The sequence below is a fragment of the Trachinotus anak genome, unplaced genomic scaffold (genome assembly GCF_046630095.1).
Source record: "Trachinotus anak isolate AG129_WGS33_773 ecotype Australia unplaced genomic scaffold, CSIRO_AGI_Tana_v1 ptg000001l, whole genome shotgun sequence".
Taxonomy (NCBI): domain Eukaryota; kingdom Metazoa; phylum Chordata; class Actinopteri; order Carangiformes; family Carangidae; genus Trachinotus; species Trachinotus anak.
In genome coordinates this window covers 22,762,959-22,789,270 of record NW_027273852.1, presented here as the reverse complement: position 1 = coordinate 22,789,270, position 26,312 = coordinate 22,762,959, and the positions used below count along the sequence as shown (strand labels likewise).

The following is a 26,312-nucleotide window of genomic DNA, read 5'->3' as shown; positions in this document are numbered from 1 at the left end:
ATGTTCCACCTGCACCGTTCAGCTTTGACTATTGCAGCAGACAGTTTGGACAGAATGTGTTCCTGTAATTTTATATTACAGTGGCCCAGATGGGTCAACACGATGCAAAAGCCACAACACAAGTACAAAAACAACAACACAGATGCAAATTAAGCCACAATATAAATACAAAAGCCACCACACAACTGCAAAAGCAACAACATGAATGCAAATTACGCCACAATGGATGTGAGCAGCACAGAGAGGTATTTATCAGATATAACATAATGCAGGTTACTGTGCCATATGATGAGTTGTAAAAGGCTAAAAATGCAACACTGATGACATAAGTTAGAGAAAATGTTCAAAGTGCTGTTACATAAAGAGGAAGGAGGAAAATGAAAAAGTTCTCTTTGAAATCTCTAAACCTAATCAGACAGGTTGTAAGTCCTAATAGGAATGTTACAGGAACATTACACAGGATGTGGAATGATAAGTGAGCTTAATCTCTGGAATTCACTTTACTAAATTAATGTACGCCACACTTGGTAGCCATACTTAATGTTTTCCTGCTGAGTGGTACATCTCCTGCTGCTTCTATGACACAGACAAAAAAAATAGGCTAGCTGTTCATGCAAAAAAAATGTAACTGGTTAAATGTCACACTGAACCAACATAGGAGACTCATCATATTTTTAGAAAGATGATGGTAAGATGATGCAGTGTTTATCTGTTTATTCTGTTCATCTCTGTGAGGAACTGACCTCAAAGCTTCACTGATATATTTTTTATCTGTACAGAGAATAAAATGACTGTGTGTAAAGTGAAAGGGGTCCAACCTGTTGTAATGTTTCCCTCAGCTCTATGGAGTGTTTTAGCCTCTTCTGATTGGCTGACTGTTTTCTGCGTGATAAAATAAAATTGTAGCAGGTTTCAGGTAAACACTATCCTGCAAAGTTGGATGGTGGGTCGTGCTGTGGGTGTGGCTGAGAGCAGTGACTGCTTTGTTGAGACTTCACAAAGTTCCAGAAGTCCTGACGGCTGGTTTTAAGGCTCAGTTTCTGAATACAGGCTGTGTGCATTTCTCTGTGGACTGAGGCTTTGATACTTTCACAGTATTAATATAGAACCCAGACCTGCTTTATAATCAACAAAGACATGGACATCTCACTTTATACAATATAGGACCTTTAATTAATTATTAAACAGCCCTGACTGCTAAGCACCAAAGAAACAAAGAACTGGGTGTATGAGCAATGGCAAAGCATGTTTATAACAATGTGTTACATGCCATTTCATTGTATGATTGTTTATATTCTATGTATCCATTTCCCCATTGAACCCCATTAGAGTTTGTGCCGCCTCATTTCCTCGTAAAGGTCACTGAGGTTTCATCTCTAATTGTTGGAAATGTGCGCATCTGCTGAAAAAGATCAGTTTAAATCCAGTTTAACGAGTGGGTTTAGGTCCAGTAGGCCCTGAAGACATCAGGTGGTGAGCATGACCCCAGACACCTGGCTTGCCTGCTGGTGCCTGACACCTCTTCACCTGTGACCTTTAACCCCTCTGGAAGGTTGGCAGGCATCGACTATCCCGCTCCTGTTTGTTTGGCTCATGAATCCATGGTCAGACTGAGTGACGGATAGCTCCACTAACTCACAGGCAACTCACAGTGTAACGTTGGTACAATGTTTTCAGTGCAGATGTTTGTCATAAATATTCATAAAGCTGCCTAATGGCAATCATTACTCCAGTTCAGTCTCTTTGCCTTGGCGGGCCCCCAGGGATGCCCACTGCCAAAATGGCTCTTGAACTCTGCACTCCAGTGGCCATGGTGATTGATTGGGACTGTCATTGCAGGAATCCTCCAGTCATGCTTTCTCGCACAGTCGGCCAGACAAACATATGACAAGCACAAACACAGAGGTATTACACAGGCATACAGAGTCATGAATAGTCATTCAATTCACTAATGTGATCAACCATCAATCACACACTGTGTGTGTGTGTGAGTGAATGCATTTCCTCTGAAGTGTTCCAACATGTTTATATGCTTGTATAAAGCGAGGGGAACAGTCATGTTTGCACACCGTTGAAAACATTTTATTTATATTTGACAGGTGCTCACTTTTCTTCCTACAATTCTGTGTGAACAGTTGAAACCTGACAGGATGGACCTGAGGTCGGGATGGGAGGAGGTGCATATGGGTGCCAGAGGAAGAACATGGGAAAAAAGGGGATTTTTGAAAGCATTTAAGAGAAAGCAGGATGTTGACTGAGTGCTTGAAGGTCCTCTGAAAGTGGATGAGGGTGAGTTGAGCCCAAGGGCCTCTCCTGCCCAGCCTAACTGTAAGTGCTTTAATGGTAGCCAATAAAAGCATAAGGGGTGACTGGCAGGGGGCTGGCTGCAGACCTACCTTTCCCTCTTCTCTCGACTTCTTTTCCTCTCTCTCTGCTCTCTCGTTCTATGACAGCAGCCTCTGTAAAGAGCATTGCCTCCATAAATCTAGAGGGATTAAAGAAACCCAGCTATGGGTTGCCTCCTAATAAACCGGGACAGAAACCACCTAATAATACACGGGGGAGAGAAGGGCAAAGGAGGCAAAAATATGGGCGGGGAGAGGGGGCATTGAATTTGGTGGGCACACATACAGAGTGAACATACAGACAACTTCATAATTAAACATACATTTAATTCTTCCTGATGAAAATTACAGGATGACATTCACATAGATATCAGCTGAACTTCTTTTATGTTAAATCTCTATTTACTTTCATGTAATTTTCCTGTAACTCCCCCACAAGACTCCTGGGCTTTTGGTAACTTTCATCTTAAAAGTAAAAACAAAAAAATGTAGAGTTGCATTTTCTTTCCCGACAGCGCACACACTGATGTGGCTCTGAGAGACACATCTCAGATGGTGTTTGTTTGTATTCAGGGAACTTTATTTTCTTTCAACCCCCCCCCCCCCCTTTTCAATGGCTGAGGCGGTACAGAGTTTCTCCTGGGACACAACAGTCAACAGAGCGTGCCTGTGTGTTGTTTGTTTGAAGATAGGTGCAAGACCTTTGCATGTTTCTGTTTCCATCCTTGAATATTTACAAAAGTATAAATTACATCCTTTAAAGGCTGGGATTTACATCCTGTTGCTGCGGGAACTTTTACTCCTCAAAACCCTCCGGACTCTCCAGGCTGCAGGCTGTGGGAGGTGAGAGTGGAGGAGGAACAGCAGCAGTCCACAAGCTGGTATTTCTGCTCTTTTACTTCTTCCCTGCTCCTTTGGGAAACTATTGCTGGCGCACACATCACTGTTTGTTTGAGCTGCTTCACAATTCTCCCACTCAGTGGGAGAGAACTCCTGAGCGGTGTTGGATTGCACCTTGTGGCTTTCTTTTCCTTTTCCTCTCTCTCTCTGTAGGGTTGTGAGGCAAGCAGAGTGGCAGGGCAGCAAACTGGGGATAGCGTAGAGATTAATCAGCTCCTGAGGGCTAAACTGGGCCCAGTGTTGCACATGAAAGCACTGGGAAAATGGACACTGGATCTCTAGTTCCTGGATAAGGTCTGATGACTTAATCTGTCTCTGTGAGGATAAAGAGACCTCAGTGAGGCAGGAAGCCAAGGCGGGGTTCAATGTCAGCATCGTAGATTTAAGCTTTGTATTTCTCAACTGTACATTTGTCGTGCAAGAAACTACGCCTGGTTTGAAGGGTATTTCAGAGTCATTCTTCAGGTGCTATACTTCAGAATATTCAGCTGACAGTAGCTGAATGCAGCTGCTGTCAGGGCAGGTTGTTGTTGTGTCTAAAGAGCTGCTTATCAAAGGCTACGTCCACAACCACTGTGTTGTCATTTTAAAATGAACAACAATCTGCAGCCATACAATCACACGTGAAAACTATTACTGTGTCTCACTAAAAGACCCATCTTAAAAGACCCAGTCCAACACGTACCGTACGATGTCACTGCTAACTGCACTACTGGGCTGGTTTAACATAGCGCAGTGATACAGTGTGTTCTTTTCTCACGTCTTAGCAAATAACTTTATGGTTTGGGTGTAGCACCCAGGTCCATCGTACATTCACCCATTCACACACACATTCACACACACGCTCTCACGCACTAGTGATACATCGGAGACAATTTGGGATTCACTGTCTTTGAGATGAGCACTGGAGGAACCAGGAGTCGAACCACCAACCTGGTTGGAGTTTGCTCTCCCTCCTGAGCCACACTGAAGGACTCAAGGATGAGCCGATTATACATGACACAATTTAACTCGAGGATAAAATGAAGTGATGACAGTTTGTATCCAAATGGTCAAAGGTCAACTCCACTTTGACATCTTAATGTCCAAAAAAAAAACAACTGTTTTTCGATGCTGTAACTCAGAAGGGGAGATTCTAGTTTTCTAATGTAACCTGTAACCCCACAAAATGTAGTTAGCTAATTGTAAAGGGTTAAAAATTAAGTTCATTGAGTGTAGAGGTTAAAAAAAAAAAAAAAAAAATGTTGTTAAAAATACATTGAATTCATAGAGAAGAAATTATTAAAAACAGTATGCTGTAAACGGAAAATATGTTGTCATTTAAGTAGTTGTACAGCTCATTATGTGTTAAAACAAACACTGAGTGCATTAAAAATTGTGTTTGAAATGGTTTAACAAAAAAGAAAACAAGACATCCCTATAAATGTTTTTTTAAATTTCATTTTATTGTATCAGAAAATGGGATTTCAGTGCTCATTTCATTGTACTGTTGTTGTTTTCGGTAGTAGCACGATACTCTTTCATGTCAATAGGGGGTGCCTTACGCCTGAGAGAAACTCAAAACCCCTCGGCAGATCCTGCAGAATAAATTCTGCAGTCCTGCTGTACAAAGGCCGATGTTGCTCTGCCTTTTTGTCTTCACATACAGTTGGGGTTAACTTCTCCGAATGTACATGTCTGTGTTTCAAAACAAGTTTCAAGAGTATCAACGTTATGTGTGGAAAGAATGGAGAGTTTCAACTGAGCAATTTTGAGTTTTAACTGCTTTAATGTCAGTGTTTGGGTGACGGTTGCTAACTGCTAACGTAGTTAACACGGTACAATGTGAAATGTAAACAAGGAAGAAAGGGGTTTGTTTTGTGTTGTTTGGTTATGGTGACGGGCAGAAGCGTCACGTTTATTTATGGTTTGTAATAATTGATAATGTGCATGGTTGGTTTATGAGAATAAATCCTGCAGTCCTGCTGTACAAAGGCCGATGTCGCTCTGCCTTTTTGTCTTCACATACAGTCTACAGGCCGTGGCGGCAAAGGCCATCGAGACCCTCCCTGACACCCCTAGGTCAGGAGGGTAACATAATGGAATGTCTCGTTACACTGGGTTAGGTTACTATTATAGGTATTAAGCTGTGAGCTTCAGCTCTAGTGGTTTGAATAATGGAAAGACTAAAAACAAGACACCATCCTCCAAGCTCCTGATACACAGAACATCACATGAGGAGAAATCTGCAGCTGGACAGGTGTGTGGATTTATACAGTGCATCTGGAAAGTATTCACAGCGCTTCACTTTTTCCACATTTTGTTATGTTACAGTCTTATTCCAAAATGGATTAAATTCATTTTTTACCTCAAAATTCTACACACAATACTCCATAATTTCAAAGTGAAAAAAGTTTGCTTGAAATTTTTGCAAATATATAAAAAATAAAAAACCAAAAAAATCACATGTACATAAGTATTCACAGCCTTTGCCATGACACTCAAAATGGAGCTCAGGTGCATCCTGTTTCCACTGATCATCCTTCAGATGTTTCTACAAATTGACTGGAGTCCACCTGTGGTAAATTCAGTTGATTGGACATGATTTGGAAAGGCACACACCTGTCTATATAAGGACCCATAGTTTACAGTGCATGTCAGAGCACAAACCAAGCCATGAAGTCCAAGGAATTGTCTGTAGACTTTCGAGACAGGATTGTATCGAGGCACAGATCTGGGGAAGGGTACAGAAACATTCCTGCAGCATTGAAGGTCCCAATGAGCACAGCGGCCTCCATCATCTGTAAATGGAAGAAGTTTGGAACCACCAGGACTCTTCCTAGAGCTGACAACCATTTCTGCAGCACTCCACCAATCAGGCCTGTATGGTAGAGTGGCCAGATGGAAGCCACTCCTCAGTAAAAGGCACATGACAGCCTACCTGGAGTTCGCCAAAAGGCACCTGAAGGACTCTCAGACCATGAGAAACAAAATTCTCTGGTCTGATGAAACAAAGATTGAACTCTTTGGCCTGAATGCCAAGCGTCATGTCTGGAGGAAACCAGGCACCGCTCATCACCTGGCCAATACCATCCCTACAGTGAAGCACGGTGGTAGCAGCATCATGCTGTTTTTCGGCAGCAGGAACTGGGAGACTAGTCAGGGTCGAGGGAAAGATGAATGCAGCAATGTACAGAGACATCTTTGATGATAACCTGCTCCAGAGCGCTCTGGACCTCGGACTGGGGCGAAGGTTCATCTTCCAACAGGACAACGACCCTAAGTACACAGCCATGATAACAAAGGAGTGGCTTCGGGACAACTCTGTGAATGTCCTTGAGTGGCCCAGCCAGAGCCCAGACTTGAACATCTCTGGAGAGATCTGAAAATGGCTGTGCACCGACGCTCCCCATCCAACCTGATGGAGCTTGAGAGGTTCTGCAGAAGAATGGGAGAAACTGCCCAAAAATAGGTGTGCCAAGCTTGTAGCATCATACTCAAAAAGACTTGAGGCTGTAATTGCTGAAACAGGTGCTTCAGCAAAGTATTGAGCAAAGGCTGTGAATACTTATGTACATGTTATATTTTAGTTTTTTATTAATAATTTTTAATTTAAATCCTGCTGGTTTCTGGTACCTTCACGACACAGTATGGTCACCAACCTCAATATAATACAAGGCAGAGTTAGACACTCTACTCAAAGATCTGGTGTTTCAGCAAGTGCTTCGCCAGTCCTCATAATGAGGCATAGTTGCCAGCTCTGTATGGTATTTTCATTTGATGGCAGTCGGCACAATGTTACAGCAAGCAAAGTTAAGCCCCTCAAAGGCGGCGTTCACACTTTAGATCCATTAGCCCCGAGAGGTGGATCAGACTTCTCTTTAAAGGCTCTTTGCATCTGTTTTCCGTTTAAACGTCATAAATGTGAAGTGTATATATGCCAAGGTCATGACAGGCAGATGGTGCCATAATGGTTTTCAGAGCTCTGGCCAGGTAGCGGTGCAGGAAATGCATGGGCCTGGTTAGGCTCCGCTCACAGTGCCCTCACTGTAGCTAACACAGGCCTTTTTCTTCCTGGAAGCCTGAAATGCTCATTTTAACCTTCAAAAGACAAATTGTCAGTTTTTTTTTCTTTTGGTTAGGGAGGGGCTAGGTAAATTATGCCTAAATTGCAGCATATTCTGCCAATATTATTTACATGGCTGTCACTTTGACTTGCTGTGGGGCCGCTCACAGCCCTTTTTATTTGCAGTTTTGCTGACAGCTCAGGGCTCATCCCCGAACTGTCATCATTTGCTCTTCTGCTTCTCTGTGTTGTGTCTCTCTCACTGAGGCTTGCTCCGGCATGCTCGCTGGCTGACACGCACGCACACACACACACACACACACACACACACACACACATATACACACACACACAAACCCCTACTGTACATAGACATAATTTCTCTTAAATGCTGTTTTTCTATCACTTCTTCACACTCCCTCTCTCCACCACTCTTTTATTCCCACTCTCCTTCTCTCCCCTTCGCCTCTGTGAATGTCTGTGTAGGAGTTGACCTGCAGTGAAGAGTCACAGAGTTCAAACACATGAAGAAGACACCAGCTTTCACCAGATGGGGCTGCACAAACACACCACAATGATATGAAGAAGATATTCTCTGAATTTGTTTGTGCTTTGTCTTTTTGCACGTTTTCTTTAGTTGCAGTGCGTTGAACTTGTACAATTGTACAATCAAGCCCTTCAAATGAACCTTTGGGAAAAAAAAAAAAATACCATCCCATCGGCAGAAGTCTTTATAGCACAGGCAGAGATGTTCTCTCTGCAGCTTAGGCAGGAGTTGGGAAGATCACAAACTGCCCTATAAACTGATATTCCTCACAGGGCCCTTACGCACTTAGCACTGTTAGTCGACGTGTAGTGATATCTTTTTATAGTCATTTTCATGGGCGTCTCCTTGAACTGACTACCCAGAGAACTTAACGAAGGGCTGTGCTCGCCTCCCATGAGCCACCTGGATTCGCAGGATCGCCACGTTTTTTAGCTTCTCCATTCTCTGAGAGGGAAGGCAACCCAGCGAAAGAGAAATAACAGGAGAAGAGAGAAGAAGTGGAGAAGTGACAGGTGAATGAAGGAGACAAGTGCATGCACCGAGGCACGCAGCAGGACTGCCGGGGTCTGATTCACGCGCGGCGTCTTTGCCAGCTCCATTGCCTATGGAAATCAAAACATTCCACATGGTTCTAGAGATGAAGCGGAAAAAAAACCCCAGGGCAGAGCCTGCTGTGTTTGTCTCCTGCTCTCTCTACCCTCCAGACGAGCGAGGTGCTACAACGTCTTTCATCCTCCAACATGCACTCTGTCGTCAGTGTTCCGGGAGCTGACTGACATTGACTGACAGCTGCTGTGCTTTTGGTTCTGCTGCGCTTTTATTTATTTTTTTTTTCCCTGTCTCATTTTGGCTCCTGTTCTCCAGTGTGTGGGTTTATTCCCTTTTTTCACATTATGCTTCAGTGACGTCTCCTGCTCAAACATCCAGTTATGTGGTTGTGGCTTGAGGCATTTCTACAAAAGTAGGTATGGTAGGTCTGGTGTATTCATTAAATCGTTGTTTTGGTTATTCCTGCTGGAATTTGAGAGAATCAAAATGGAGACTAGCATATTTGTACAAATTAAACTCTCCCTTTCTTTCTAGACACACTTAAATACCCAACAAATACCCATCTCAGGGTAGTTTTACATCTCCTCTCCCAGGCTTCTCTCTGGAGCTAACAGGTAACAGTTCAGTGAGCCAATCAGACCAGAGGCTCTGCTGTATAATCAAAAAAGACATGGAAATCATGGAAGCATGTGACATTCAAAACTGCCATGGATTCATTATTATTAATAAACAGAAAATAGCCTGTGAGTTTAAAGAGAGCTAGGGCTCTGCTGCGACTGGTTCAACATGTCTTGTAATGTCACAGATTTAATTAAGTTCAAGTTTCTTTGTCGTCATTGTATTTCATACAACAGAATTTGAAGTGCACTTGTTAAAATGGAGCTTAAAAAAATGAAATGCAATAAAGATAGTAAAGTTAGTTAAATCAGGAGAGCAGGATAGCTCCACTGGAAGAAAATATCACCTGTATCTCAGGCGTCCTCTGATGTTTCCTCTGATATTGTGTGTTAGGTCTGTGCAGAGTACAGTCAGTGTGGATCTGCTGTGGCAGGAAGCTTTCAGAGATCTTCTTTTCATCTCCTGTGTGAACAAATAACTGACATTTGAACAAACACTGCAGAGGCAGTGCAATTAAAATGCTGCCACAATTTAGTCCATCAGAAATAATAATGCAAGAATAAAATAAATAATCCTGTACAATTTATTAGAACTGTATGTAGTCTAACACTTCTGCATAACTGACTTTCTAATTTTCTAACTTTTGATACTTCAGTAAGTTTTTACTCTTTTTATTTGCAGTCTTATGGTACAGCCACTACAGGTCTTATCTAGGCACAGTAATGTACTGTTTATATTCTTATTTTCAAATTAAGTTAGGCAATGTGGAGTTTTATGCAATGTGACATTGTTTGGCTTTTTGCCTTTCACTGGAAATACATAATGGAACTGATAATTCCAATAGTATCACAGTAAATAATATGACTATTCTGTGTTTTAGTTTGACTGAGTTAGGGTGAGATTTCCCATGCAAATTGCATTTAGCTGGTTCTAAAGGTAAATCTGCTGACAGCACTCACAGCATTAATGTACCACATTTAAAGACCCCCTGAGATGAAAATCAAGCGTTTTACCATGTTAACATGTCCATAGGATAATTAATAATCAGTCAACGCCATGACAGCGTATTTACAACTTGGAACTGCGGTGAACCAATGACAGTCTCATAAAAACAGGTTATGTGTATAACTCCCCGGTTGTCTGAATCTTAGGAACCAATCCCAAAATAAACCCAAAACCTTGTCAGTGCAGAGAGCAAAATTGCATTAAGCAAAAAGCATTAGCACAACCACTTACACTATGTTAGCCACTGCTACTTACAAGCTACTTACAACATAAACACAAAACATAACATACAACCCCCAAAAAAGTTGGGATATTGTGTAAAATATAAATGAAAACAGAACGCAATGATGTGCAAATCATGTAAACCCATATTTAATTCAAAATATAACAGAAACAACATATCAAATGTTGAAATATTGAAATGTTATTGTTTTATGAAAAATATTTGCTTAATTTGAATTTGATGCAGCAACACATTGTTGGGACAGGGGCAACAAAAGACTGGAAAAGTTGTGTAATGCTAAAAACACCTTGTTGAATATCTCACAACGACTGAGTTAATTGACAACAGGTCAGTAGATGATTGGGTATAAAAAGAGGCTCCAGAGAGGTAGAGTCTCTGCAGTGAAGATAGGGAGAGGTTCATCACTCTGTGAAAGACTGTGTGGGCAAATATTGCAACAGTTAGAATAATGTTCCTCAACGTAAAATTTTGGGAATTTTAGCCTCTACAGTTCATAATATCATTAAAAGATTCATAGAATCTGGAGAAATCTGTGTGTGCAAAAGGTCAAAACCAGTATTGGATGGTCGTGATCTTCAGGTCCTCAGGCAGCACTGCATTAAAAACAGAGATGATTCTATGGTGGAAATCACTGCATGGGCTCAGGAACACTTCTGAAAACCATTGTCTGTGAACACAGTTCATTGTTTCATCCACAAATGCAGGTTGAAACTCTACCATGCAAAGAAGAAACCACATCTACACATGATCCAGAAACGTCGGCGACTCACCGAGCTCATTGAAGATGGTCTGAGGTGAAATGGAAAACTATCCTGTTGTCTGACCAATCAAACTTTCAAATTCTTTTTGGAAATCATGGATGCTGCGTCCTCCAGGCTACAGACAAGAGGAACCATCTAGCTTGTTATCAGAGCACAATTCAAAGGCCAGTACCTCTGATGGTGTGGGGAGGCATTAGCGCCCATGGCTTGGGTAGCTTGCACATCTGGGAAGGCTCCATTAATGCTGAATGGTATGTACAGGTTTTGGAGCAACATATGCTGCCATCCAGACAGCTTCTTTTTCAGAGAAGGCCTTGCATATTTCAGCAAGACGATGCCAAACCACATTCTGAGAGCATTACAACAGCATGGCCCCGTAGTAGAAGACTTCACCCACTGAAAACATCTGGAGCATCATGAAATGAAAATATGACAAAGGAGACCCTGAACTGTTGAGCATTAATACCAGGCAATAATTAAACATTTCACTTTCAAAACTCCAGCAGCTGATGTCCTAAGCTCCCAAACGTTTTCAGAGTGTTGTTAAAAGAAGAGCTGATGAACACAGTGGTAAACATGACCCTGTCCCAACTTTATGAAACATGTTGCTGGCATCAAATTCAAACTGTAATACATTTTCAGCATTTCAACATTTGATATGTTGTCTTTGTCAATTTAATTTGATTTGCACATCATCACATTCTGTTTTCATTTATCAGTCGTAGTGGAGCATTTTTACATGGTTTGAACATGTCTGGAGATGAACTCAGTACTTGCTTTGTTGAATGTTTACTTCTATGAATACTATTAAATCAAGATACAGACAGGAAATGTGAGGAGCGATGGTGAACAAAGGGCCCACCCACTGTGCATCAGTGAGTTATAGCTGACCCAATATGTCTGTGCAGAAAACAGGAGGGTGCCTTGAGGGGGTGTATACTTGTTTTGAAACTACATATAAGCTGTTGTATTTTCACTTGTACTCCAGTTGCTCTGCAGACTAACTCAGACTAACTTTAAGTCTCTTTTAAGTTATTTCTGAGGCAGCAAGCCAAAGCTTGCACAGTAATGCTTCTCTGACACTGGTAAGAGAGCCAAAAAAATAAATAAAAAATTAAGAAAAGCAAGAACCAGAATTCACTTTTTCTCTCCATTATCTTTGCCTCCCACAGTGCACCTCTGTCTCTGGTGTAGGTGCCACATTTTAAACTAAGCCCTGGGGTTCCAGCTTAAATCCATAACCTAGTTGAAGGATAAAAGTTAATGACCTTAGCATCTCATTTTCTGGGGGACCTCTCTCCTTTGAAAAGCACCTCTCAGCTCAATGGGACAGAACGAACGAGAAGAGCCGCTCTGCCACAGAATGTATAATGACATCTTCTGTTATAGCCCCAGATGGTTATAGGCCATAAAAGTGCAGGAGCTCATCTCGGAGATCCATGGTCAAAAAGGAGATGAGCATGTGTGGTCAAGAGCTGAACAATCAATTCTTCTGTGGTCATATGCATTAAACCAATGTGAATCTTGAATCTTCTGTAAAATGCATTTGCAAATCAAAGAATTCAGTCGAAAGAAAATCGCTCAAACTGAACTCTCCTTTGGAGCAAAATATTGTTCCGATTCAAAAACATTAGCTACACACCCAGCTTCGTCCTGTGGGACTCAGCTTTAAACCTTTCACATCTGCCTCAGCCCTGTATATGACGTACTTGTATTTACAGTACAGCATGAATGCTAATGTTAACTCTCCCTGCTCTTACAGCTAATTTGCTCCGGCCACAGTGTATTATCTCAAAGTATCGAGGGCTGTAAATCAGTTCCACAGGCACTCAGAGGAGGCTGAAATTAAATCAGCGTTTCCTTCCATCAGCATGAAAACTGAAACTCAACACCAGGAAGCTGGGAAACACACACACACACACACACAGCTTTAAGCTCACACATCTAGAGCTGTTTGCTCCAGCTACCTTAACCCTGACTGTTGAGTTGGGTGTAGGCCAGCGCTTTAAGTCATAGACCCAAATTTTCACCTCACTCCCTCCTTTTCGTTACTGAGATATGGCCTTGGCCGAACTCCCAAACTTAAACGGCTGCTCTGCTGTGGGTTAACTGGAGAATAGGAGGGTGAAGTCATATATATTGCGTGTGGGGAGGGTTAGCTTAGTGGTAGATCAATTTGGGTGAATAAAGAATGAGCCAGATGGCTGATGGATCTCAGTTCAAGGCAGATAAGGTAAAATATGAGCAGATGAAAAACTCAGATATTTATCACACATAAAGTTTTAATATGAATTGTGTATGAATGTATTTTATCTTGATGCGAGTAAAACACAACCTGTCCTCCGACCTGAACAACCCTCTGATACCACCCATAGGAGGGTCCCCTGAAAGAGTGCCCCTATGGCGTCAGGTGTATAACCTTGGCTGTCATGGTTACAATCATGAACATGCAGACTACCTACCTTAGTTGCCATGGTTACTATAATAATGGTCATGGCTTGGTTAAGTTTAGGAAAAGATGGCAGCTTGGGTTAAAATAAGTACTTGCTCAACATTAGACGATCTTTGTTGTCATGGTTACAATAATAACAATGAATGGTCATGGATAATAGAAACAACATAAACTGCTACTTTCACATGGGAATTGAACACGGCTCTCCTGTGTCATATTCATCCATCCACCCCAACCTCCTCCTGACGTGGACTTTGTCGCTCTATAAACTACGTCACCGCACTTTTCCCTTTGCGCCTGTCATCATTACTACGACCACTAGATGTCGCCTAGCAACAAAACCTAACTATGGGTCATAATGACCTGCTGCACAGACGACCTGTGGGCTCGTGTTCTACAAGAGGACAGCCTTGTTTTCCAACTGTAGGAGCGACATTCCCTCTCATCGATACACATTCTTAACATGCCTCAGATCTCGACATGCTGTGACATTAAGAAAGCAAATGAAGAGTCTTACATTTTAGATACAAACTTGATGGGTGATGTAAGAACAACTGTTCAGACCCATCACACTAATCACACATCAGCTCTCGCTAAGAAGGTGAAATCTCGGGACCTTTGGTTCGCTTCAATTAAACTGTAGCAGCTCATAAACCAAAGCAATCAAACAGCAGATCAATAGCAGCCTAGACCTCGTCTATCCAGGCGCAGACTTGTGGCCTATCAGGCCTGTAAATCACACTGTGTGTGCATCTGTTTGGGAAAGACAAAGGAAAAGTGCGAGGAGGGTGCTGCCACAGGCTCGTGTCAACCTCGTGGAACGAGCCAGGGGCTGTAGGCTCTGACCCATAAACCTTTTAAGAGAGGGCGAGACTCGACTCGGGCTGATAAAGTGCTCCAGCTCCAGGATTGAAGGACGGGTCGACCCTCAGCTGCACACACACACACACACACACACACACACACACACACACACACACAAACATAGAGTCATTTCCACATTAACATTAACCTCAGCACCATTACTGCTGTGAAGTGCCATTAAGAGCCGACGTGAGGCCAAGAGTAGCAGATATTACTAAACAGTCTCCTCCTCTCCGTCTGCACTTCATGCCATGATTCCGTGGCCGACAGGGGGGGAACAAATGAAATTACTGAGAAGGGCAACTATGCAGGGGGCAATTTAATGGGGTTGATATTATTAATCAATTATTTTTAGGGCACTAAAATTGCTATGTTATACACAGTTTAATTAAAAACTTGTTTCCTAGCTGCACCTCTGAGAAACACATTTGTGTTTAAATGGACCCCAGAGGTCGTTGACCCCAGCCACTGACACTGACCCTAACCCATTAGCATGGAAATGGCAATTACTGCCACAGTGTTGCTCTGCACCCAAGAGGAGGTGCTGACTTTTATAAACATATAAAAAACATACATGCACGCACACACTTCCAAACAACAAACAACCCACATAGTGTCATAAATTACATTTTCTAACTTTGTTTGTTCCATTAGCTGTTAGTTTTGCTAACAGTTTAAAACTTCAGCTGTTAGCTGAAGTTTTAAATCCCTTCTCCAGTGGACACTACTCAGCACCGACCCTGAGTGAGGGGTGGATACACAGGTGGCACTGCACAATCAGGTTTTGATGGCTCTCACTGCACCCAGAACGTTTCAGAGCCAGTACCTGGTCAAAGAGCATCTGTCGTTATATTTTCTTGCAGTGTTTCCCCACAACAGACTTGCACAGGCTGGCCCAAATACCAGTAAGACACATTTGATTCTAAACAATAGCCCTCCTGGGAATTTGTTCTTGTTGGCAAAATGTGGTATAAACAATCAAAGATGAAGAGTGGTACTCCATAATTAAATATTAAATCAGGTGTTCATTTCTTCTGTGGGAACCAGAGAGGAGTTGGTTTATCTATGTCACTGTACAAATGTATGAGTTGGTTTTTTTTGTTGTTGTTTTTATTTTATTTATATATATTTATTGTTAATCTTGTTGTTTTGTCATGGCATTTTGTTTTTTCAAAATAAGTATAAGTATATATATTCTCTGTTTTGGTTTTTTTTGTTTTGTTTTGTTTTTTCTTCAATTATTTTAATGTGCATAACAAAGACAAGGCAAAAATGACAAAAATATGTAATGATGGATAGGGAGGGGAGGCGAGGGTGTGATCAGGCACACTGGTCTGAGACACTGGCCTGAGGTCCAGAGTCTGACACCATCATCCCTTGAAACCAGCCAGGTCAGGGTGTGCAGAGCATACCCAAGTGCTATTAACATTTTAGTCCATTACCAGCTGTCCAGCAGCTGTAACAAAAATCCATATCATTTCGACACAAACAACACCTCTGTGATGTCATATCTCAGATTTGGCTTTATATTATTATGAGCACAACTGTATGAGGAAAAAATCTCCAGAAAGTGTGATTATGTGAGTGTTCAGCTCTTTGTTGTTGAAATTCTCATTCACACATTTCTCCTGTTGTGTTAAAGGGCTGAGATAAATTTACCTTATTTTGTATTTTGTCTTCTCACCATCCTATAGACAGAAGCAAAGCAATGTCCTGACGTAGTTTCACCATAAAATAACTATGAAACAAAGTGTGGAGAAAGGTGCAAGACTATAGTTTGACTGACCTGCTCTTTCTTTCTTTAATTTTTTTTATTTTTATTTTTATTTTTAAATAGGACTTACAAAGCATAATATCCTGACCAGCATATGTTGACCCTACTTTCCCATCGATGTTGGTCACATTCCTCTCTGGCCAGATCGGCTTGCTTAAGTGGAGTTTGAGTTGGAGGTTGTGTTGTGATGGGAGCTGGTTGTTTGATGATGAAGGCCCCATATTTTTCCCTTTTCCTGTGTTGATCTCCATCAGAATATATATTTGTGCTTTTAAGTACCAACAGGTCAGTGAGCCAATCAGAAGAGAGACTCTAAGCTTCTCTTCTGATTGGCTGACTGTTTTCTAAGTGATCTATTAAAAAATATGGCAGATTTCAGGTAAACACTCAGGGAAACCAAATCCTGCAAGGTTGGATGGTGGGTCCAGGTGGGTGGGGCTTGGGGCGGTGACTCTTTTGTTGTGACATCACAAAATTCCAGAAGTCCTGACGGCTCGTTTTAAGTTTCTGAACACAGGCTGTGTGCATTTCTCTGTGGACTGAGGCTTTGATACTTTCACAGTATTAATATAAAAATCTAGACCTGCTTTATAATCAAAAAACACATGGACATCTACCTTTATACAATAAGGGACCTTTCATGGATTCCATGTCTAAGGTAACATTAGCTAGTGTTGCACAGTTGGTGTTATATTAATAATAAGTTATATCACAATTCACACATTCACACATTGACAATAAAAAAAACCTATTAACTCTAACTATGGCCAGCAGTTAGTTTGATAACAGAAAAGGGAAGCAGGTGGGAGAAGGCAAAAGCATATGGCTATTTCCTGGAGGCAGTACATACCAATGTAAACTTGAATGGTATTGAAATGGTAGTTTGTTCATTTGGGGCCAGTAACACTCACAAGAGAGGAGTGGACTGTATGATGCACTTGTTTCCAGTCAGTTGTGGAGCGCACCACAGTGCAACATTCTTCTGTTACATCCTACTGCTTCTGCTGGGCGGTGAGTTGTGGACATCTTTGTTATTTAAGTAATTTCATGGCATCTACCAGCCTTTGTGTTTGTCTGCAAAAGGGTCCAATAATCATAAAACTGTAACAGACCAACAGACAGATGAAGCTAACTTAGTTATTCAAGAACAGGGCCTAGAGCAGTGGGACACAAAGTTGCACAAATGCAAGATAGTGTAGATCATAAAATATCCCATTCTACCTCCCTGTGTTATTCCACAGCTTCAGCAGATATCACATTTATTGAGGGGGTCACCTGGTCAGCTGTGGACGCAGCCATTCTGTTGTAACCGTTTACACATAACAATCACATGTGTCTCTGAGTGCTCATCCATATGTGTTATAGGTCACACGTCATTTACCGGAAGTACCTCTTAACCTACAATATACATTCAATTGCCAGTTTATTAGGTACACCTAGTTAAAACTGTTCTTGTTTTGTTATTAATAAGCAGCATGTCCACACTACTATATTTTAGTTTTAAATCTCATCCCTTTTGCTACATTTACACCTGCCACCCAAACTACTCCAGAGTTATCCAGCCCAGTAACACAGACCTTTGGAAAACCTGTTGGAGCTGTTTTTGTTTGAAAACTCTGGGGTTGTGTTGTAGTCTGGACAAGTAAAAACAGAGGCCTTTGGAAACGATGACATCGTTTCATCCAGTCGCGCCCTGATGGTGATTGTATGGACAGAGATCATTTGAATTTAAAAAGCAGTTTAACAATGAAATCGTGATAGTGTGGACCTGGCCTAAAATGTGTGAGACCATCACTGAGACATAAGTCTGTTGTTGAAAAATAAGTGTGAATATATTTTTGCAATTGTTCAGTTAAAACTCTTCATGTAATCAAGTAAGTAATTACATTAACCTCTCCTGTGAATGGGCTCTTGTATTATGGATTTCAACAAATACTTATGTGCTAAAAAAGTAAAAAAAAAAAAGGAAGAGAAGATCCCGAGGAACATGAGATGTCAAAAACAATTACCATCACTGAAGTGTAATATTTCCCAACAAAGCCGGGAATGTGTCTCATTTCAGATGACGCTCCCAACAGGGTGACGAGGGCCCTGCTCAACTACTTCTTTATTTGGTCTCAAAACACATTTGTCAACCAGCCAAGCATACTGTCAGGAGACACTTCAAGCCTAGCCTTCTTTCCTGTGAGTAACCAATGCAAACAAACAGTTTCATGTTTCAAAGATGACAGCGTTCTCTGTGAACGCACCTCTGAAGAGCCTCCACAGGGAGACAGGGAATGCAGCGCCGCATTCCTTCATGTTTTCCTCCCTCTCATTAAATAAATGCGCCAGTGTATAATTCCCTTATTCATGTATTATCGTTTAAGCTGCTTTCACTGCTGTCTGTACTTTTCATGTCAATAAAACTGCATTGTAATTCACACTTGTGTGGTTTTACACGCATCTCATGGCTTCTTAGCTGGAATTGCTCTAGTCTTAGTGACGGCACATAGGTGTTTGCTCTCCTTTCATTCTTCATGCCGTCGACATCAAAGCAGTAATTATGCAATAAACTGTTAAAGGCTTTGTGTCTCCATCCTGATGCTGTCAGGTGTGCCAGGGTGTTGCCTAAAGGTTTGTTTTGTTTATGTCCTTTGATTGGGGTGCCTGAAACCAGTCAGTAAAAATGAAAGCTGTGTCTGTGCAGCGGTTACACTGCCACAGTGTGTGGCCTCAAAAAGCAGGAGCCAAAAAGTTCCTGTTGTAAGTGGCATGGAAACATGTTGGCTTTGGGTTGTCAAGTGTCAAACGGATGCACAACAATGCAGTTCATCCATATTTGGACTGTGAAACTTTTCTTTTTTCTTTTGTTGTGTTTGTTGATTTTGAAATAAAATAATAAAATAAATAGTAAGATAAAATGTTTAAGCTGTAATTTGAGGTGTTTACATTCATATTAGGTGAGCAGTGTAGGAATCCATTATTTATATTGTGTCCCCAAATTCTAGGGGTCCCAAAAATAACCAAATAAGTTACCATGAATTAAACTCATTAAATACTTCAGTGTTTATTAATATAGAGCTACACATTTGAAGCAGCTGAGGCTGAGATATCTTGACTTTTAGTCTCTAGAATGAGGTTGAGATTCAAACCCATTGGATCCTACATTTCTGGCTTACTAACGAGCCCACAGGTCGTCTGTCAGCAGGTTATTATGACCAATAGTTGGGTTTTGTTGCTAGGTGACATCTAGTGGTCGTAGTAATGATGACAGGAGCAAAGGGAAAAGTGCGGTGACATAGTTTATAGAGCGACAAAGTCCACGTCAGGAGGAGGTTGGGGTGGATGGATGAATATGACACAGGAGAGCGGTGTTCGACTCCCATGTGAAAGTAGCAGTTTATGAAGTTTTTAAGAAATAAACTGTCCTCATTCTTATGTCTAAAACCCAAACTGGTCCTCACAAAGATAGACACACATACACCATATTCTACTTAGCCAGATGTGATTATATCAGGTTTCACTGGACACCTGAGTGAACAGAACACTAGCCGCATGATTCAGAATCAGTGGTTCACTTATGGTCTGACACTTTACAGCACCATATGGTCTCCGCTGTCTTTCTTCAAGCTTGGCATCAAACCAAAAGTCTCCTTTTCATACAGAGGAATTTCTCCCTTTTTTCCATTAGAAACTGCAAGTTTCACTTCCAGTGTTCCACAACTTTAACAACACACTTCCTGCTATTTTGGTGTTGACTATGAAACTGTGTTTATTCAGCACAGAGGCAGGGAGTAAGAAACGGATGTGTGTGCTGGGGAGGTGGAGGGAGGATCTGACCTGCCACTCACAAGACAATGACACAGATTAGCTTGTGACTCAGCTGTGGTTGCGTTGACTGCAATAAATGTGGCGAGGAGTGTGTATCTGTGGATGTGGACGCCATTATAGTCCCCATTAGGTAAAATAGCTTCTGTTTTGCAGCGGCCAATGGCAGTGCCAATAAATGAAATAAAGACAGAGTGTGGAAGAGGTGGGATGTTATTACAGAGAGGACGACACAGGAAACAAGAGGAAGGCTGGCACAATGGAGCAGGGTCACCATGGCGATTGTCATTTCTGGCCACCACACCACGCCCCGATATTCACAATAGACTGCATCCGCTGTGTAGGCAACCGCTCCGTAGAAACCAGGAAAACTGACAAGAATATGTACGCTCTCAGGATAAAAAATGGCTGGCTGAGTGCAGACAGAAATACTTGGGATGGAAATCGAACATCACAAGTACCTCACAGCAGTAGTTGTAGTTGTGGCAGCTGCAACAGCACCATCCAAATTCTCCATTTATATTCAGCAGCAGATGGATGGCTGTGAGAAAATGTATGAGTGGAGGAGCAGAAGTAATGTGGCGCTACCAGTCATGCTTAAGTCTGCTGGAAGACTCAACCCGCGTGAGCACATTTCATTTTCCATGTATAAGATAAAGCAGGGCTATGTCTGTATAATGCAGGCCATACCACTTCCCTCCCTCACTCTACTACTTGTCATCCACAAAAATCAAAAATGGCCACTGGATTTCAGATTTAGTGCCATGCTGCAGTATTTATGTGTGCCTAACCTCACTTTGGCCTGCATGTCTGAGCTGGTAAAACTAGGTTATCTGTCAGGGATAATATTTTGTCCACTTTTAATTTCATTTGGTTATGTTGTTTCTACATGTATTATGTTTATAAATGTTATTAAGACATCCATCAAAGTGTCAAGTTGGAACGACCTGATTTTGTCTTTGATTAATTAAAGAAACTGATTGATGGAAATGCAACTGGAATTTGCTTTGTTACAGTTCACATGTGGTGCTGTGGCCACAGTCACATATCTGAGCTGCTGTATTTTCTTTCATATCACACATTGTATGTCGGCTAAAAAAGAAGGCTTTTCTTGAGATTTTATTTTGTAGGCAAAATCACTAAAGAGGAAGTGATTCTGTGCGTAGCCCTGCTGCCATGAAAGGAATATTTACTTTAGCACCAGGTGCTGTGCACTGACTTCAGTGCAGCCAGGGATTGTCAGTCTGATACTGTAAGAGTCAAAACAAAAAACAAAAAAAAAAAAAAAAAAAAAAACAGATTTCAAAATGATCTGGCAGATCAGATGTTATTGCTGGCAGGACGGGACAGTTTTAGCCTGCAGGCTGCCAGATGCCAACCACTGTTCTACCGGTTCTTTTAAAGTGAACAGTGAATAATCTGTGAAAGTATCAAAAACTTGATTTAATCAAACAGGGCGGTGTCTGCCATTGAATTCACAACAAACCAAATTCAGCGATGGTGCAGGATTTCTTCCTTGTTCGCTGACTGGAGCGCTGCACAGCAACAGTGAAGTAGATGAAAATTATATTGCAGCAATATTAAAAGGTGAATTGGTAAAAGTGCTTTAACCAAAGGTCCTTTGCAGTTTGCCTCTAATTACACACACAGTGATGGCAGCAGGCTACCGTGTACGGCCTGAGCAGTAAGAGCACCTTTGGGTTCAGTGTCTTATTCTGACACATGTACAGGAGGAGCCGGGGATCAAATCCTGCAACAACTGAGCCCGGCTGGGACCGTGTGTACCACGCTGGTCCTGGATCAGGTGTATACGCAGGCATGCACACATGTGTGGGACCCACAGTAATGTTGGGCATATTAATTAACAATAGACACCCCCCCCCCCTATTATTTTTCATTGTTTGGGTTATTATTTTGTTTATTCATAACCTCAATATTCGCCTGATATTATGTTAATGTGCAATAACAACTTTAATATTTTAGTAGTTTAATTTATGGTTATTACGAGGAAAAATCACACAGACATTTTGGGGCAGCCTAGGGGGTCTTTTGGGTGAGATGCAGGAGGGCACATCCAGTGGACCCAGCCAGCCTGCAGTGTGCAGCCATGTTATGCTGATGTGCTTGTGTTTCTGTATTTCCAAATGAGCAAAAGCAGTGAAGAAGAAAAAGTGTAAAAAGTGTAAAAGTAGTGATACAGGTGTGTGAGTTTGCAAGAGTGATGAACAAGGAGTAATGCAGTAGTAGCCTACTGCAGTATATGTTGTGTGAGTGTGTAAATTATTATCAGTGTGAGGGTGTTTTGAGTGTTGGATGAAGCAGACATTTATGTGCTGTGCGAGTTACACTGAGACATCCAGTGGACCCAGCCAGCCTGCCGTGTGCAGCCACATTATGCTGATGTGCTTTGTTTCTTTTCTGTGGAAATACAGAAACACAAGTAAAGCTATTTTAAACTGATGCACACCTGGAGGTACCTTTGGTGTCCAAGTGTGCAACGCATGTATAACAAAAGTGCAGTGATAATGAAACTGATTCTAAGATGCTGCTGATGGATGACAAATGTGCATCATTTACTTAAGCACTGTCAAGTCACAAATGCAAGCTGAGCACATGCTGTAATGTAATTTCCATAATCAGTGACTTCATTTTGAAATGTTGAAGCATATGATCACAGTCACGAGAGCCTTTCCCAGCCTCTACTTTCACATTTCACCATTTTCATCAGCAGCTTTGTGGTGGACTGCTGTATGGCAACACATTACAAAACAGGAACCACTTCTGATTTAAGTTCACTTTTATTTCTCATTGTCTTATCATCTGGCAGGAGAGGATATTTACTGCAAAGGGCGTTTATCTTTCCTCCAAGTTAAGGCAGGGAAATGGGGAAATTTGGCCATGGAGTTACTTCGGAAACCTTTCCAACATTATTTACACCCATGGTCACATTTACATCATTGCCATCACATGAAGAAAACCTTCTGAATCTGCTGACTTGGCTCCACAGGCTGACAGGGGTGAACTGAGCCGGAGAAGCCGGAGAGAGACAAAAAATATTTTTTGTAATCTGACTTTATGTTTGTGTAACCCATGTGAAATATAGGGCTGCTAAAATCATATCAAAATCATTTAGAAGTGTGGTTGCACGTTGTTTCCTGTGGGGAGTGTAACACACTGTCTGCACACCTAGTGTAGGTGGCGCTACATGCCATATCCTAACACCACAGAATATTCCTAAAACCTTGAATATTTCCACATGTCAGTGCTAATAAGCTGTTGTTTTACCAGGATCCTGACTGTGAATGTGAGAGAGACAGCTTCTGTCGAGTTGTTAGTGTTGAAATCCCGGTAAGTTGAAGCACACATTCTTTGCTGGTCTGCTGCTAGCCACTGTGAGGAGAGAGAATACTCTACACTTGCTGTTCAAGTTCAGATACTTTCCATAAAAACCAATCAGGGTTATGAGAATGTTTCCACTGTACTTTAGTGCACATTGTATCATTGTTTTAATGTTCTAAAAAGATTGCTTGCACTAATCGCTAATAGCTAGCCACAAGCCTTGGTTAGTGGTGTGTCATTGTAATAATGCAGCGCCAGTTGCTGGTTTAATCAGTGGAAAATATTGAAGGCACATTGCATTTAGCCCATTTACATTACAGCCACTTATTAGTGGCTTAATGTTTACAGTACAGCTGCATTGCTGTTGAACTGAGCTGAATTGTTGAAGTTATATGCTGGAAGATTAATAGTGATAATTCAAATTCACATTTAAAAGGAATATATTAACCCTTATGTGGTGTTCGGGTCTGTGGGACCCGTTTTCATTTTTTATTAAAAGAAAAATGATACAATTAATTAAATTTTCAAACTCAGACTCACTGGCCTTGGCTCATTTTCTGTGAAGAACATATATCAGAATACATTTTTAATGACCACACACCATACGCCCCCCCTACATATTTCTATTACATATAAGATGTCTGGGTCCACTGGACCCGGGGCTAGTAGAAGTGTGGAAATTGATGTTCTGTGTACCTACACTCTGTCCTCCTCCTGTCTGGGCCTGCTGTTAGTGTGTGTGTGTGTGTGTGTGAGAGAGAGAGTGACAGAGACAGAGAGAAAGAGTGACTGTAAATGTGAGTTTTGTGTTTCTGCACCTGCGGTTCCCACACAAGGTTGCATCATTGTTGCAAAATTCAAGCATCAACACTGTCTGCTCTGGTTTTCCTGCACATTTGACCCTCTGTCTTGCGGAAATCTTTATTTTCTCACACTCTATCTGCTACAAATTGGAGGCGGGACACTATAAATATAGCTTTGCCAGTGTGGTTTCTTATCACAACCGATCAGCAGTATATACCATCTAAACCTGCAAAGTATGATATAAAGATCTGGGCTGCCTGTGATGCCACTTCCTCATATGCTTGGAACTTACAAGTCTCCACAGGGAAACCTGATGGAGGAGCCCCCGAGAAAAACCAAGGAATGAGAGTTGTCCTGGAGATGTCTCAGGGACTCAGTGGACACAACATCACATGCAACAATTTTTTTACCTCGCACAAGCTGAGACAGGAGCTCCTAAAGAGGAAGCTGACCATGGTGGGAACAATACGGAAAAACAAGTCAGAGCTCCCACCTCAACTACTGACTTCAAAGAACAGGCCTGTCAAGTCTTCCAAGTTTGCGTACATGGCTGACACATCCCTGGTATCCTATGTGCCAAAGAAAGACAAGAATGTGGTACTCATGAGTACACTGCACGGGGATGGAAGAATCTGTGACCAGGAACATCACAAACCAGAGATCATCATGGATTATAATGCCACAAAAGGAGGGGTAAACAACATGGACAAGCTGGTGACAGCCTACAGCTGAAAACGGAGGACTCTACGCTGGCCACTGGTGATATTCTTTGACATGTTTGACATCTCAGCATACAACGCCTTTGTCATTTGGATGGCACTGAACCCAGAGTGGAACAGAGGGAAGCTCCAGAAGAGACGCCTCTTTCTCGAGGATCTGGTAAAGGCATTGGTGAGACCACAAATCGAGAAAAGACAACATGTCCCCAGAACCCCAGCCTCTGCAGCCATCGTGAGGAGGATTCAGGAGGAGAATGCTGGTGGCCTATCCACCCAACCTACAGAACCACAATCTGCAGAGCCTGAAGTAAGTGTGTGATGCTGTTGCAGTACATGTCTGGCACTCATGTCTTGTGAGAGAGAGAGGTGTTAGTAAAATTCCTGATCTTTTCATTATTCTAGGTTGTGAACACCAGCAACAAGAAGAAGCGGTGCGAAGTGTGCGGACCCAAGATGGACAGAAAAACACAATATACATGCATCAAGCGCAAAAAGTATATCTGCAACACACACACAGTAAAACTCTGCCCCTCATGTGTTGTATGGGCTAGTGGCTAAAGGCCATGTGTTCAATGGGGCTGATGTGTTGTCTTGACTGATATGTTTACTCTATGTGTTCATGTGTTCAGCTTGTGTTGTGCAAAGAAATAAAAGTCAGTAGTTTTGAAAAAGCTTGCTTCACTTGTAAATTTGTTTCCACTCATATCTTGATTTTAATTAATTTACTTTATTACATTTTAAATAATAAGTTATAAATGTGATCTAACAAAGGTAAAGGGCAAATATTAACCATATATACTGTTTATACTGCTTGTAATTGGGATGAAGTAAACATCTGTTGAGTATTTTAACATAAAAGTGTTTGATTGTGAGGCATTAAAAACCACAAAATGCAACGGGTCCACCAGACCCACAAACACTGGCTGAGTAACAACAATATGAACACCACACAAGGGTTAAATGTCTATAAGAACTATGTTGAAAAACAGTAACAAAGAATATGTTACAGGTAAACGTGGTGTAAAAAAAAAGCTGCATAGTTCACCTGTTCATACTAAAATGCACTTTATATCCTGATCTAAGCTAAAACATTACAAATATTTCATTTGTTAATGTTCAAATACCAAAGGAGGTCATGATAAAGAGTAATTCATTTCAGATAACAGAGTAACTTATTCTTCTGCACTATTTGTGCACCAGATGAAATCTGTGATGAATCTGTGATGGTGAGCTTAGCCCATGAGAGTGTGGACGGACGTGGAAACGGTGTGGCCAGCCGTAGGATCAGTCCACAGAAGACATCTGACCAGCTTGATTCATTCACACCGATCCCAGCTAAGGACACGTGCACACGGGTAGTATTACTAGTCAAAGGAGCAGAACATTCAACACACACACACCTGCACAGTGACAAAGAAACTGAACTGAACTGATCTCTGACTCCAAAGGAGTGCTGGAGTTGAGGGGGACTGATCATTTATTTTTGTATTTTATTTATTATTATTGGAAAGAGCTCTATCTTTTAATTTTTTTTTG

At 41.6% G+C, this 26,312-nt stretch overlaps 1 pseudogene; it reads left to right on the top strand.

Moving 5' to 3' along the window:
* The window catches only part of LOC139625028 (piggyBac transposable element-derived protein 4-like), a 182,760-nt pseudogene extending 157,332 nt beyond the window's left edge, over window positions 1–25,428 (top strand).
* The last annotated feature ends 884 nt before the right edge of the window (window positions 25,429–26,312 follow it).